The 16,397-nt window shown below is 37.5% G+C and overlaps 1 protein-coding gene across 1 annotated transcript in view; it reads right to left on the bottom strand.

Moving 5' to 3' along the window:
• ADCY3 (adenylate cyclase 3) overlaps positions 1 to 16,397 on the bottom strand; it is a 413,132-nt gene that overhangs the window by 343,517 nt on the left and 53,218 nt on the right.

Below are 16,397 nucleotides of genomic sequence, written 5' to 3'. Positions count from 1 at the left end.
ACCCATTTTGCCAAAGGAAAGGAAGTTGCCTAATAATTATGCACACCTGATATAGGGTGTTGATGTCATTAGACCACACCCCTTCTCATTACAGAGATGCACATCACCTAATATGCTTAATTGGTAGTAGGCTTTCGAGCCTATACAGCTTGGAGTAAGACAACATGCATAAAAAGGATAATGTGGTCAAAATACTCATTTGCCTAATAATTCTGCACTCCCTGTATGCTAAATCGTATTTGCTATATTGCTAATTTTTTGTATTTATATTCATTTATATATTTATTCTACATTTATTATTGCTAATGTTTGACATAAAAATGTTTTTTATCACCTTAATGGTCAAGGCTCTTAGTGTACTATCGGAGACGTAGTCTAAAGGCTCCTATTTACTGCACACCATTACATTTGGTTTATATTGCTGATATCACTTTAAACATGTGTAGTAGTGGATAATGATCTAGATTATATTTTAATATTTTATTTGTACATATTAGCGCTTCGCATATACTCTAACCTACTATACCGGAGCGCTTTGTATACAGAATAATTTACTGTTAATATTATTCAGGTGTAACGGCAATAATGCTATCATCACGCCATGGGTTAAATTGTATTTTATTAGCGTCTTGAGCAGAGGCAGTTTCGCTGTTATTCACTGTAAGCAGCTATGAAGTATATTGGTTATGTGGCATTTGACACTTGTGTTAGCCTCGTTATCGCAGTTTATATCAATTGGGATACTATTTGTAAAAATAAACTGATGTGATGATATACTTGGCGCCTACACACCTGAACGCATCATTCACAACACACATAGATGTGTGATTGGTTCACTTACTAGCACCCCTATCTAATGGGATTCAACGCTCTGGTGGGCGTAATCTGTCTTCGAATAGTGATTGGTTTAATCATGACACATACATTTCCATGTTTGTAAAGGAATTTCATACGGCTGTAGCTCAGCGAATCAATAGTGTGTTGATAGATGGGTGTGTTTCTTTATTCTGTTATGATTGGTTCATTGTTGGTTTATCAGAGCAAGGTTTGGAAGGAGCATTACAGCCTGATGAAACTGCACACTCGCTGAGAAACGCGTTGCTGTGTTCCTGTACATTGATTTTAACTTGTTTTTAATAAAACACCACCTTTTATCCTAACCTTGCTCTATTTTATTCTCGGCATTGGATTGGGTGCATTTAACACTTGTTTACTATCGGAGGGTGAATTCCACAGGTATATTACATGCCTGGTATCGTGATTGCTGATCTCTCTATTGGATGTGTTTCCTGTCCAGTCCTTTACCTTCCGATTGAGTCAGCCGAGTGGCTCTGAAGCCTCGGTTTGTTGATTATTGCAATGGAAGTGCACCTAGGCTTGTGAGTATATCTGGACTTTTATACTCTTATTGTTTGACTACCTCCACGTTATTACACTATTGGGCGCCTCTTTCTCTCTCCTCTTTTCTCAGGATTTGATCTAACTGACGCACAAGAATGCAGTAGAATCATAACAGTGTTTATTATGTACTTAGTGCAATAACATACTCTAAGTAGAGATTACAGTATAGTAAAACAAAGCAGTGATTAAACTTATAAATGTATAACATATCTTCGGGTTTCGGATAAGGATTTAACCCCTTAAGGACAATTTTTCAATTTCTTACCCTTAATGACCAGGGCTATTTTTACATTTCTGCGGTGTTTGTGTTTAGCTGTAATTTTTCTCCACCGAAAAACACTCATGCTAAATAGTTTCTAAATTTTGTCCTGAGTTTAGAAATACCCAATGTTTACATGTTCTTTGCTTTTTTTGCAAGTTATATGGCAATAAATACAAGTAGCACTTTGCTATTTCCAAACCATTTTTTTTTTTTAAATTAGCGATAGTTACATTGGAACACTTATATCTGTCAGGAATCCCTGAATATCCCTTAACATGTATATATGTTTTTTTAGTAGACAACCCAAAGTATTTATCTAGGCCCATTTTGGTATATTTCATGCCACCATTTTACCGCCAAATGCGATCAAATAAAAAAAATCGTTCACTTTTTAACAAACTTTTTCACAAACTTTAGGTTTCTCACTGAAACGATTTACAAACAGCTTGTGCAATTATGGCACACATGATTGTAAATGATTCTCTGGGATACCCTATGTTCAGAAATAGAAGACATTTATGGCTTTGGCATTACTTTTTGGTAATTAGAAGGCAGCTAAATGCATCTGCGAACCACACTTGTATTATGCCCAGTAGTGAAGGGGTTAATTAGGTAGCTTCTAGGGAGCTTGTAGGGTTAATTTTAGCTTTAGTGTAGTGTAGTAGACAACCCAAAGTTTTGATTTTGGTATATTTCATGCCACCATTTCACCGCCAAATGCAATCAAATAAAAAAAATTGTTAACTTTTTCACTAACTTTAGGTTTGCCACTGAAATGATTTACAAACAGCTTGTGCAATTATGGCACAAATGGTTGTAAATGCTTCTATCGGATCCCCTTTGTTCAGAAATAGCAAACATATATGGCTTTAGCATTGCTTTTTGGTAATTAGAAGGCCGCTAAATGCCGCTGCGCACAACACTTGTATTATGCCCAGCAGTGACAGGGTTAATTAGGTAGCTTCTAGGGAGCTTGCAGGGTTAATTTTAGCTTTAGTGTAGAGCTCAGCCTCCCACCTGACACATCCCACCCCCTGATCCCTCCCAAACAGCTCTCTTCCCTCCCCCATCCCACAATTGTCCCCGCCATCTTAAGTACTGGCAGAAAGTCTGCCAGTATAAGAAAAAAAGTTTGTGTTTGCTTTTTAAAAACAAATAAACATTTTTTAATTACATATTTTCTGCAGTGTAGGATCCCCCTTACCACCCAACCTCCCTGAGCCCCCCTAAACAGCTCTCTAACCCTCCCCCCTCTCACTATTCGTTGCCATTTTGGGTACTGGCAGCTGTCTGCCAGTACCCACTTTTCAAAGTAACGTGCCCTTTTTATTAGGATATTTATTTTGCTGTAGTGTAGCTGCCCCCCCTCAATACCCCCCTCCACCTCTCCAAGATCCCTTTTATTATAACATAGTTTTCCCTTCTCCCTCTCCATCTCCCAGTGACCAAGACAGTCAACGATCATTGCACATATTAGTGCTGATTGTGGGTGTGGGCGCACGCGCGCGCGCGTGCCCCCGCCCCCATGAGCGCTCCTGCACGCACCGGGGACTGAATCGGCACTGTGGCCGGAAGTCATCAAGCGATGGGCCGCCCACCTGCCTCCCTGCAGCTGCTCCCACCAACGATCAGCACCATCATTGGCCGATGCAGAGAAGCTACCTTGAAAGCGGCTGGAAGCGATCAGAATCGCTTCCAGCCGCTATAAAACCCTAATGTCGTACAGGGTACGTTGCTGGTCTTTAAAGACCAGTTTGTGTAAGACGTCATTCAGTGAAATTCTCCAAGATGTTACCCAGCAGACTCTCCCGCCCCCTTAGCAATTCTAATAATTAAACCATTAGTATAGGAAGGCATGTCAATTGTTTTTGTAAAATAAGAGTGTTCTCATAACAAGCAAATATTCTCACACTATACTAGCACTACGTGTCTCTTGGAATGTCACATACCACTCTTTCTATATAAGAGCATCTGCGGTGAGAACAGAAGAGAATACAAGTGAAAGTTATTTCTGAAAGGCAATACTCTTAAAGGCATAAAGGTTTTAAAGGCATATGATATATATATACATTAACTGTTTGATTAATTATTTGTGCATAGAATCATCTGGGGAATACTTTTTACTATGACTATTTATACTAGGGAAGATGGCTTTGAGAAGCCTTTATGTGCATTTGTGCTACATTGTATCCTTATTAGAAAGTCTACAATATTAGAGAGAATGGCCGCAGTGAGTAGAAGTCATACTCTGGAGTGGAAGCTAACCTTGTTTGATGTTCTCTGCTGCACTGGATTGGCCAAGTAATCGACTACCAGTGCAGCGTTTGAGACTACCACTCCATACATAGCAGACTCCTCCTTCCTCCCATGATGTATAGGTTGGCTGCTGTAACCCTCTTAACCTGCCCCTGTAGGGGATTAGTCATAGGGTATTAAAGTAGCTTAGCTTGGGGGAGGAGGGTCGTCGAATTCCCTCTCTGTATCTTAAAATGTAAATTCTGATGTATTACATACTGTGATTTCCATGTTGTGATGAATCTGGATTATAAATAAAGTTTTTTTAAAAAAAAAAAAGTAGCTTAGCTTGACTGAAGAGGTAAATTGGTACTCTCAACTTACTATACCTGAACCTGACTTACAGTTATTTTTTTGTGGATTTCATGAAACAGTTCAGGATTCTATCAGCGGAGAAGATTATAGTAATATTTTGTTTTCCTCTTGAGGACTTTTTACAAACAATTTTGCTGCACTTTATGTTGCCAAGTTGATTAAATTAGCGCTTGTCACTCTGTAACTGAATGGGTAGGCGTTATAATTTTTGTATTATTTAATCTGCGTTACACAAACCTATATTGAAATTTAGTGGGGGGGTTTCCACTAAGAGAAATTAGAGTGTTTTATGTGATCTCTTTTTAGTTCTTTTATTTATTAATTATTATATATTTTTAGATCCCAGCAGCAGTACTTTATTCACCTATTATCCTCTATAACTTTCTCTACATAAATATATACCTGTAAAAATAAAAGGCTCTATTTCAATATTGCATTTCATGTTTAAACATATAAATGTGTTTACATCTAAAGCATTAAACACATATTATTATAAAATACACCTCTTGAAAACCACTTTCTGCTCCAAATATGGAAATATGGACATTGATTATCATATACCCATATATGTCTGCTTCTGATTTCTCACCAAATGTGGTGTTAAATACATAGGAAAAGACAGAAATTTGTTTAAAAATAAACTACTCTCATGAAAAGTTGCACAGTTCCGGCGAAACAAAAGGAAAATGTTAAACTTTTTATTTCCTCACCAGATTTTTTTTTTTTTTTAAATACATAAAAATCAGATTCTTGTAAGAAAAAACTGTCAATTAAAGTCTGCGTTGACTTTATCCTTTTAATGATTCCCATTAAAGTATAGCTTACAAGACTGTACAAGCCTATTACATATTTAATGATATTTATATAGCATCAACTACGTCATGTCTGTATCTAAGGGACACATCTCCCTCATTATGTAACAAATTTAGGGGCAACAGCAAGTTTTTGCTAAATCCTTTTTCAGACATGTGCTGACTTGCATCAGTATTGGTATCAGTGCCTATACTGGACTAATTATTTAGAAAAACAGTTGTTATCCAGGTCTGCTTTGTATTTGAACTACATCCCAGATGCCATATGATATATTAGTTATGACCACAATTTCTAGATTTGATCACTTGTTTATATATCTATACCGGTGTCATATCAGTGCAAAATACAATGTAAATATCAATAGGGAAATATACATCACTGTAAGTTTCACTAAACAAGGAGAACGGAATCCCAGGCAGGTAGACCATGTTGAGACTGTGACAAATACAAGGTTGGATTTCTCATTTGCAAGTGCAAGCAGATTCCTAGGTGTGTCTTCTCTTAGAGAAGCATGTTCCCAGGTGGTCAGTCACAAAACTTTGCACTACACATCTGGTTGTATTCTTTGTTATGTATATTTGGCCGTGCAGGTTCTCCTACAGCAGGTATATATGGGCTGTAGAGAATATCTGTGTATTTTAGTAGTATAATCACCACACATGGGTTTAATAGTCAGGAAGCATCTAATTAAACCTTGCATATGGGTAGCAGCAGTGAAAAATAACAATGGACAGTCTGACACACACACAACACTGACTGAATGTAAGGAGGTACAGAGGCTATAGATCTAATCCAATATTTCATTTTAGCATAAAGATTGCATTATGGGGCTACATAGACCTAAATGTATCTAAACTGTGCCTCAACTAGGTGTGTTGAGGTAAACACTGACTATGCATTTGATCTGAGGTCCAAAATGAGCATATTTCATACATAAAGGGGTCTGTTTTGCCAATGCATTTTGATCTGAGGTCCCAAATGAGCATATATCATATATTACAGGGCTTGCATTGGCTGCGTATTTTATCTGAGGTCCCTCATAAGCCTAGATCTTACACAATGGAGTCTACGTTGGTCCTGCATTTGATCTAAGGATACTCATTACCATGGATATTATATGATGGTTTCTGCATTTATGATGGCTTTAATCTGAGATCCCTGTGACCATAAATCTTATATAAAGGGGTCTGCATTTGCCATGCATTTGGTATGAGGTCCTAACATGAGCATATATATTGTATATTGAGGGCTGCATTGCCAGTGCATTTGATCTGAGATCCCTCATGAGCATAAATCTTACACAATGTAGTTTGCAATGGTTGTGCATTTTATCTGAGGTCCCAAATGAGCATATATCTTGCATAATAGGCTCTGCCAAGGATATGTCTCTAATCCCAGGTCTCACATAGAGGTTAAGTGTGAGGTAGGGATGAAGATTACATATAGAACCCCACTAATAAATCAATATCTAGCAAAGAAACCAAATTTCTCTATAAAGTGGTGGGGGTGCTCAATGCCTAATGTATAGTAACAATAACAAACACATACAGAGCACTCAAATGGAGCAAATCAAGAGGAAGAGTCATCTTCAGGATATATTAAAACGTAACCTTTAATGAATTGTGCAAATAAAAATTGAAAAGTGTAACATATATACATAATAAGAAATAAAGCTAGTCAGTTATAGAGTCCCAGAGTCTGGAGAGCACTGCAAATAAAGCGGATTTGAATGTGACCAAGCAAATGCTTAAAGGGACATGAATTCAAGATTCAGATAGAGAATACAATACAACAACTTTCTTATTTACTTCTATTATCTAATCTGGTTCATTCTCTTGGTATCATTTGTTGAAGGAGCAACAATGCACTAATGGTTTCTTAATGAACACATGGGTGAGCCAATCACAATCGATATATATATGCAGCCACCAATCAACAGCTAGAACCTAGGGTCTCTGCTGCTCCTGAGCTTGCCTACATAAACCATTCAGCAAAGGATAACAAGAGAAGGAAGCAAATTAAATAATAGAAGTAAATTGGAAAGTTGTTTAAAATTGTATTCCTTATCTGAATCATGAAAGAAAATTTTTGGGTTTCATGTCCCTTTAAGGAGAAAACCACAAGTTAAAACGCTGCAGACAAATTAACTATAAAGAGGATTTCGTCCTCACCACAATATATCTAGTAATAAATGAGCGTAACAAATAATTAGAACAAACGAATATGCCAGAGAGAGGGTCTCAGGTAACATGCCTGATGCGCATTTCTCCAATATGGCTTTGTCAAAGAATGAAACCTTCACTTACAGTATCTGTGCTGCAGGTGATTAAACCCTGGCATATATGGAGGCAATATTGAATTGATGCTACTGCAAGCTTAATGCAGATGGATTTTCTGGTTTAAAACTCTGGTACCATATGGCCTAAATGAACAGGATGGCTATGGTTCATTCCTTTAATTGAAACTGCAACGTAATGGTTCATGGTACTATCTGAGAGAGAAATAAGATCGCTCTGCATCTCATTCAATATAAACTATTATTTGTATTTTTTATCCCTATATTTGTAAATTCTTTATTAAGAATAGAAGAATAATGTGATGTACATATAATTACGTACGCTCTGGTTTTTACTAGTGGGTGTTCCCTTTATTGGAAATTGTTACATACTTCTAATTTTAACATTTTACAGGCAAACACCATCAAATACGTTATCAGTAGGTCATCTTATATGTTTATATCAGTCTATGTGTACACAGACTTTAACTAAAAATTGCCTCTATTTAAAACCCCTACTTATGATAAATGTGCAGAATTTGCTACATATCTAAATAATCAGTTTTCTTGTTGCATAACTAGGTGACTGTAGATTCTGATCATATTCGTATCAATCTATATAAAATGCATTTCCATCTATCAGTGAACTAATTATATCAATGAATATGTCATAATATACTGTATTTACACCATTTAAGAGGTGCTATCCTCTGTATCTATACATATGATCAGGGTAAATTAATAACATTGGATATCCATATCATATTTTGAAGCATAAACTTCCTGTATTAATCATATTTATAATTTATCACGATCATGTGATAACATAATTTCCTCTGAACCTGAATTTGATAATGATCACCATATACCTGTATGGTGAACATATGTGTATATCCAAATTAACTGGAACATATAGAGGTATCAATAGAATAATTATCATAATTTTCAGTTTCCTAATAATGATATCTGATGTATTGGAGCAGAATCACACATAATCTAACTTCACCGTTGTAACTATTATGGTTGAAGCAATATATACATTATAATTGTTAAAAATCTATGCATTTGTGATACTGTATTATATTTGCCGGCATGTGGTACAAAGGATGTCGTCAGAAACTGAGCAAACACAAAGCGACCATATGATTGGACTGAGTCCAATCGAATCCTGTCAGTCCTGTGATAGGCTCCTAATGAGGGTGTGTGGCGATTCATCACCCTGATTGGTGCTTGACTCATGACTTATGCAGGGAGGTTCGCCTTTGACAAAGCCGTATTGGCGAAATGCGCATCAGGCGTGTTACCTCCCTCTGTCTGGCATATTAGTTTGTTCTAATTATTGGGCTTATAGCTACGTGACCCAGGACTTCCACTTGTGTTACGCTAATTTATTACTAGATATATTGTGGTGAAGAAGAAGTTCTCTGTATAGTTAATTTGTCTGCAGCGATTTCACTTGTGGTTTTCTCCTTAAGCATTTGCTTGGTCACATTCAAATTAGCTTATTATTTGCCCGCTTTATTTGCAGTGTTCTCCAGACTCTGGGACTTTATAGCTGACTAGCTTTTTAATCTAAGTCTTATTATGTGTACATGTTACACTTTTCAATTTGCTTCATTTGAGTGCTATGTATGTGCCTCTTTTTCTCTGTTTGCTATTATTACCTCACATAGAGGTTGCAGGAGAACATTACTGATGAAGTCTCATTTTGGCATATACACTATTTGGAAGTATTTGAACATTCCTACAAATTGTTGAGTGTGGGTGTTTCAGCCACACCCATTGCTAACAGCTGCATAAAATCCAGCACATAGCCATGAAATCTCTGTAGACAAACATTGGAAGTACAATGGGGCGTACTAAAGAGCTCAGTAAATTTAAACATGGCACTATCATTGGTTGCCACCTTTGCCACAAGTCAGTTTGTTACATTTCTGCACTACCAGATTTGTCCTGGTCACCTGTAAGTACTATTATTTTGAAGTGGAAGAGTTTTTGGAACAACGTGATAGACAAATAACACTAAGCGCCCTCCAAATATAGGACCTAGCTTCGGTTTCTTGACTCCTAGCAGTCAAATAGTAAATTAAGAAATGTAAGATTGAAAACCAAAGCGCCACTTAAGGCTCGGTCCGCTTAATCCAAAAATGATAATAACAATAGAAGGATAAATATAAAAACATAAAAAAACATAGTGTTTTTATGTTTTTATATTTATCCTTCTATTGTTATTATCATTTTTGGATTAAGAGGACCGAGCCTTAAGTGGCGCTTTGGTTTTCAATCTTACATTTCTTAGTTTTTGGAACAACAACAGCCCAGCCTCAAAGTGGTAGACCCCGCACTCTCACAGAACGGGGACTCTGAATGCTGAAGCACGTAGCACGTAAAAGTCATCTATCATCTGTTGCATCACTCAATACAGAGTTTCAAACTGCTTCTGAAAGCAACATCAGCACAACAACTGTGGACTAGGAGTTTCACAAAATAGGTTTTATAGCCAAGGAGCAGCACACAAGTCTGACATCAACATGTGCAATGTCCAAGCATCAGCTAGAGTGGTGTAAAGCGCGCTGCCCCTGGACTTTGGATCAGTGGAAATATGTTTTCTGGAGTGGTAAATCACACTTCACTATCTGGCAGTCTGATGGGAGAATTTTGGTGTAAGGGATGTCAGGAGAACACTACCTACAGAATACATAGTGCCTACTGAAAGTTTTGGTGGAGGATGGATAATGGATTGGGTGCTTCCAACATTTGTAGCCAAAAGTTTTGGGAAGGCCTCTTCCAGTTCCAGTATGTCTGTGCCTCTGTGCACATAGCAGGGTCCATGAGGAGTTTGGTGTGGAGTTTGGAGTGGCCTGCACAGCTCTCTGACCTCAGCCCCATTGAACGTCTATGGGATATTTGAAAGCCAACTGAGAGCAAGACCTTTTTGTCCAACATTAGTGCCAGACGTCACAAATGCTCTTTTGGCTAAAATGGGCACAAATTCACACAGACAAACTTCAAAATCTTGTGGAAAGTCTTCCTAAAAGAGTTGCAGCTGTGATAGACAAAAATTGAGGGGGGGGGGGGGGGGAGGCCAAATGGATGCCCATGATTTAGAAATGTGATGTCCAACAAGCTGTTGATCTGTTCTGAGATCTCACCAGGGTATATAGTTAGCATAAAATGAGCTTCATTACCATGCATTTAATCTAGGATCACTCTTGGGCATATAACTGGTCTAATTGGGGCTGCTGGAAAATGTATCTAATCTGAGGTCTCATTTAGGGCTAAGGTTGTCACCTTGGGCCCTGAACCTGGACAATAATGAGTTACACATGCTGCAAGGTTTATAGGTAGGAACATGATTATGCCTATGGATAGAGCATGAAAAGTTCAGTTGGATAGCATTAGTGTAACTCATAACTGTCCAGGGTAACATGGCCGAAGTTTCAACCCTATATAGGGCCTAATGAACAAAAACTCAGCAGCATGGAGATAAATCTTAGAAAATCTTTGGGGACTTTTTTTGAGCATTATATTGCCGAACATGTGTCTGTCCTTCTCATCTGCATAGTAAGATAAACAACTCTCAAGCTACAATTTGCCTTTCTAAAATTATTTGAGGGACCTAACAGTACTGACAAGACTCCTTAGATAATCTCGCTAGAGCACAAAGCTTTAGGCCATCAGGATGGTAAAACGTAATCTACAATGACAATGACTTTCATTTAAAGGGACAGTATGCACCAATTTACATATAACTGCATGTAATAGACACTACTATAAATAATAATACATGGATACTGATATAAAAATCCAGTATAAACCGTTTAAAAACTTACTTAGACGCTCCCAGTTTAGCTCTGTTGAAAAGGTTAGCTGAAACACCCACTGAAAGTGGTTCTATAGCAAAAAAGAGCAGACACCCTCCCCCTGCATATGAAAAGACCCTTTACACAAACAGGAGCAAACTGGAGTAGGTATACATCAGTATACTTCTAAAACTTTGGGGCTTGTGTAGGAGTCTGAAAATCAGAGCAATGTTATTAAAAAATAAGCAAAACTAAACATTGAAAAAAAACTGAAAAAAAAACTGTATGGGCTATATAAATGGATCATCTACAAAACATTTATGCAAAGAAAAATCTAGTGTATAGTGTCCCTTTAAGGTCTCATCCAGGATCTCTCTATATAATGTGGGTTTACAAGGTATAAGAGTCTGAGGCCTAACCTGGGCATAACACGGGCTTAAAGGGGACTATAGAGGAATGGACCTTATCTGTGAGTTAAACTTGGGCAAACATCTAGAAAAAGGATTGCTAACTTTCTCTCCTTCTTTCTCTGAGTGATAAAACACAGCGAACAGGGATTTTAAACTATAATACATAAGTGAAAATAACAGTTTACGGATTTTGGCATTTTCCCCATTCCCTTAATAAGTGCCTCGACAAGCGGAGATGTTCCAGATACAGTTGACATAATGCAGAAGCACAAAGTAACAACATTTCCCCTTGCTTTCTTAATTTGAAATGTTCCTGGAAAACTAACTTTATATAAGAATATCTCCATAGATTGCTTAAATGGACACTGTAAAATTGTTTCCCCTTAAAGCGATACTAGTCTTAAGCCCAGATTGGCTCTTCCAAATAAGGCAAAAGGCAGATTGAATATAATAGAAAAACAATTGCAGCAAACAAGATGTTAATTTCTTTCAAAATGAACTTGGCTGATACTGTTTTTTATTAAATATCAGAAATGTCTTAAAATTACAATGTGCTTACTTTAATTCATAAACGCAAATTTCATACAGTCAATGCAGGTATAGAATGGACTCAATAGGATTTTATTAGAATAAAATTGGGGGTGATTAGCTGTCACATTCTCGTTTACATATGTAGATTTATTGAATGTGTTACAGATTTATCTTTATGATACATATTTTGTATTGTGTTGCTGTAACACATCATTCACATTAGATATATCTGGTATCTACAAGCTCATTAATTGACCAGTGGCGCCTCGGTAAACCATCACTTACATTATTCTGTGAGCTGCAACCTGCTTTCATCCTCACTATTCATAGCTATTGGCCAACTTCAAAGGAATTAATCCACATGGCTTGAGTAGGGATTCAATTGACCAATTCTGTTGTTGACCGAGATTTGACTCCTTATCCTATTTAACGCAACAAGGCAGCACATCCAATAACAAATAGGTAATACTGTGCTGATAGGTCTATTTCATTTAGGGAATTTTCACCCTTCCCATAATCTGGATTTTGAAAACCAAGGCAGTAAGGACCATTGTTTTATGGGCAGAGCAGCATAAAACAGAGTAGATAGCAGGGGTGTGGCATGAGTAGTACCAGATGAATAAATGCTAGATAGAATGATGCATTCAAAGAAAAGATTAGTCTGAGAATAACCTGTAGATGTATTTTTTACAGTTTAATTAGCTGTTTAAATATTGACAGAATAAGTGTAAAGTTTTACGGCTAGATTTAGAGTTTGGCGGCCAAAGGGGTGCGTTGGCTACGCATGCTTTCCCCCCCCCCCCCGCACCTTTTAAATACCGCTGGTATTTAGAGTTCACAGAATGGCTGGGTTTTCAGTGCGTTAGGCTCCAAAAAGGGAGCATAGAGCATAATTTAACGCCACTGCAACTCTAGATACCAGCGGTGCTTACGGACGTGGCCAGCTTCAAAATCGTGCTCATGCACGATATCCCCATAGAAAACAATGGGGCAGTTTGAGCTGAAAAAAAACCTAACACCTGCAAAAAAGCAGCGTCAACTCCTAACGCAGCCCCATTGTTTCCTATGGGGAAACACTTCCTACGTCTGCACCTAACACTCTAACATGTACCCCGAGTCTAAACACCCCTAACCTTACACTTATTAACCCCTAATCTGCCGCCCCCGCTATCGCTGACACCTGCATATTTTTTTAACCCCTAATCTGCCGCTCCGTAAACCGCCGCTACCTACATTATCCCTATGTACCCCTAATCTGCTGCCCCTAACACCGCCGACCCCTATATTATATTTATTAACCCCTAATCTGCCACCCCACAACGTCGCCTCCACCTGCCTACACTTATTAACCCCTAATCTGCCGAGCGGACCGCACCGCTACTATAATAAAGTTATTAACCCCTAATCCGCCTCACTCCCGCCTCAATAACCCTATAATAAATAGTATTAACCCCTAATCTGCCCTCCCTAACATCGCCGACACCTAACTTCAATTATTAACCCCTAATCTGCCGACCGAATCTCGCCGCTACTGTAATAAATGGATTAACCCCTAAAGCTAAGTCTAACCCTAACACTAACACCCCCCTAAATTAAATATAATTTTTATCTAACAAAATAAATTAACTCTTATTAAATAAATTATTCCTATTTAAAGCTAAATACTTACCTGTAAAATAAACCCTAATATAGCTACAATATAAATTATAATTATATTATAGCTATTTTAGGACTTATATTTATTTTACAGGTAACTTTGTATTTATTTTAACCAGGTACAATAGCTATTAAATAGTTAAGAACTATTTAATAGCTAAAATAGTTAAAATAATTACAAAATTACCTGTAAAATAAATCCTAACCTAAGTTACAATTAAACCTAACACTACACTATCAATAAATTAATTAAATACAATACCTACAATTATCTACAATTAAACCTAACACTACACTATCAATAAATTAATTAAATAAAATACCTACAATTATCTACAATTAAACCTAACACTACACTATCAATAAATTAATTAAATAGAATACCTACAAATAAATACAATTAAATAAACTAACTAAAGTACAAAAAATAAAAAAGAACTAAGTTACAAAAAATAAAAAAATATTTACAAACATTAGAAAAATATTACAACAATTTTAAACTAATTACACCTACTCTAAGCCCCCTAATAAAATAACAAAGCCCCCCAAAATAAAAAAATGCCCTACCCTATTCTAAATTAAAAAAGTTCAAAGCTCTTTTACCTTACCAGCCCTGAAAAGGGCCATTTGCGGGGCATGCCCCAAAGAATTCAGCTCTTTTGCCTGTAAAAAAAAACATACAACCCCCCCCCAACATTACAACCCACCACCTACATACCCCTAATCTAACCCAAACCCCCCTTAAATAAACCTAACACTAAGCCCCTGAAGATCTCCCTACCTTGTCTTCACATCACCGGGTCCCGATCTGTCCAGAAGAGGGTCCGAAGTCTTGATCCAAGCCCAAGCGGGGGGCTGAAGAGTGACGTCCATCCTCGGGCTGAAGTCTGGATCCAAGCGGCGGCTGAAGAAATCCATCATCGGGTTGAAGTCGGAAGTCCATCATCGGGATGAAGTCTTCTATCAAGCCGCATCTTCAATCTTCTTTCTTCCAGAGCGGAGCGGAGCCATCTTCTTCCCAGCCGACGCGGATCCAACCTCTTCAAGCGACGCCTACTAGCCGAATGACGGTTCCTTTAAATGACGTCATCCAAGATGGCGTCCCTCGAATTCCGATTGGCTTATAGGATTCTATCAGCCAATCGGAATTAAGGTAGGAAAATTCTGATTGGCTGATGGAATCAGCCAATCTGAATCAAGTTCAATCCGATTGGCTGATCCAATCAGCCAATCAGATTGAGCTCGCATTCTATTGGCTGTTCCGATCAGCCAATAGAATGCGAGCTCAATCTGATTGGCTGATTGGATCAGCCAATCGGATTGAACTTGATTCTGATTGGCTGATTCCATCAGCCAATCAGAATTTTCCTACCTTAATTCCGATTGGCTGATAGAATCCTATCAGCCAATCGGAATTCGAGGGACGCCATCTTGGATGACGTCATTTAAAGGAACCGTCATTCGGCTAGTAGGCGTCGCTTGAAGAGGTTGGATCCGCGTTGACTGGGAAGAAGATGGCTCCGCTCCGGAAGAAAGAAGATTGAAGATGCGGCTTGATAGAAGACTTCATCCCGATGATGGACTTCCGACTTCAGCCCGATGATGGATTTCTTCAGCCGCCGCTTGGATCCAGACTTCAGCCCGAGGATGGACGTCACTCTTAAGCCCCCCGCTTGGGCTTGGATCAAGACTTCGGACCCTCTTCTGGACAGATCGGGACCCGGTGAGGTGAAGACAAGGTAGGGAGATCTTCAGGGGCTTAGTGTTAGGTTTATTTAAGGGGGGTTTGGGTTAGATTAGGGGTATGTGGGTGGTGGGTTGTAATGTTGGGGGGGGTATTGTATGTTTTTTTTTACAGGCAAAAGAGCTGAATTCTTTGGGGCATGCCCCGCAAATGGCCCTTTTCAGGGCTGGTAAGGTAAAAGAGCTTTGAACTTTTTTAATTTAGAATAGGGTAGGGCATTTTTTTATTTTGGGGGGCTTTGTTATTTTATTAGGGGGCTTAGAGTAGGTGTAATTAGTTTAAAATTGTTGTAATATTTTTCTAATGTTTGTAAATATTTTTTTATTTTTTGTAACTTAGTTCTTTTTTATTTTTTGTACTTTAGTTAGTTTATTTAATTGTATTTATTTGTAGATATTTTATTTAATTAATTTATTGATAGTGTAGTGTTAGGTTTAATTGTAGATAATTGTAGGTATTTTATTTAATTAATTTATTGATAGTGTAGTGTTAGGTTTAATTGTAACTTAGGTTAGGATTTATTTTACAGGTAATTTTGTAATTATTTTAACTATTTTAGCTATTAAATAGTTCTTAACTATTTAATAGCTATTGTACCTGGTTAAAATAAATACAAAGTTGCCTGTAAAATAAATATTAATCCTAAAACAGCTACAATATAATTATAATTTATATTGTAGCTATATTAGGGTTTATTTTACAGGTAAGTATTTAGCTTTAAATAGGAATAATTTATTTAATAAGAGTTAATTTATTTTGTTAGATAAAAATTATATTTAACTTAGGGGGGTGTTAGAGTTAGGGTTAGAATTAGCTTTAGGGGTTAATACATTTATTAGAATAGCGGTGAGCTCCAGTCGGCAGATTAGGGGTTAATGTTTGAAGTTAGGTG

Source organism: Bombina bombina, chromosome 4, assembly GCF_027579735.1.
Source record: "Bombina bombina isolate aBomBom1 chromosome 4, aBomBom1.pri, whole genome shotgun sequence".
NCBI lineage: Eukaryota > Metazoa > Chordata > Amphibia > Anura > Bombinatoridae > Bombina > Bombina bombina.
This window is presented reverse-complemented; position numbering and strand designations above follow the sequence as displayed.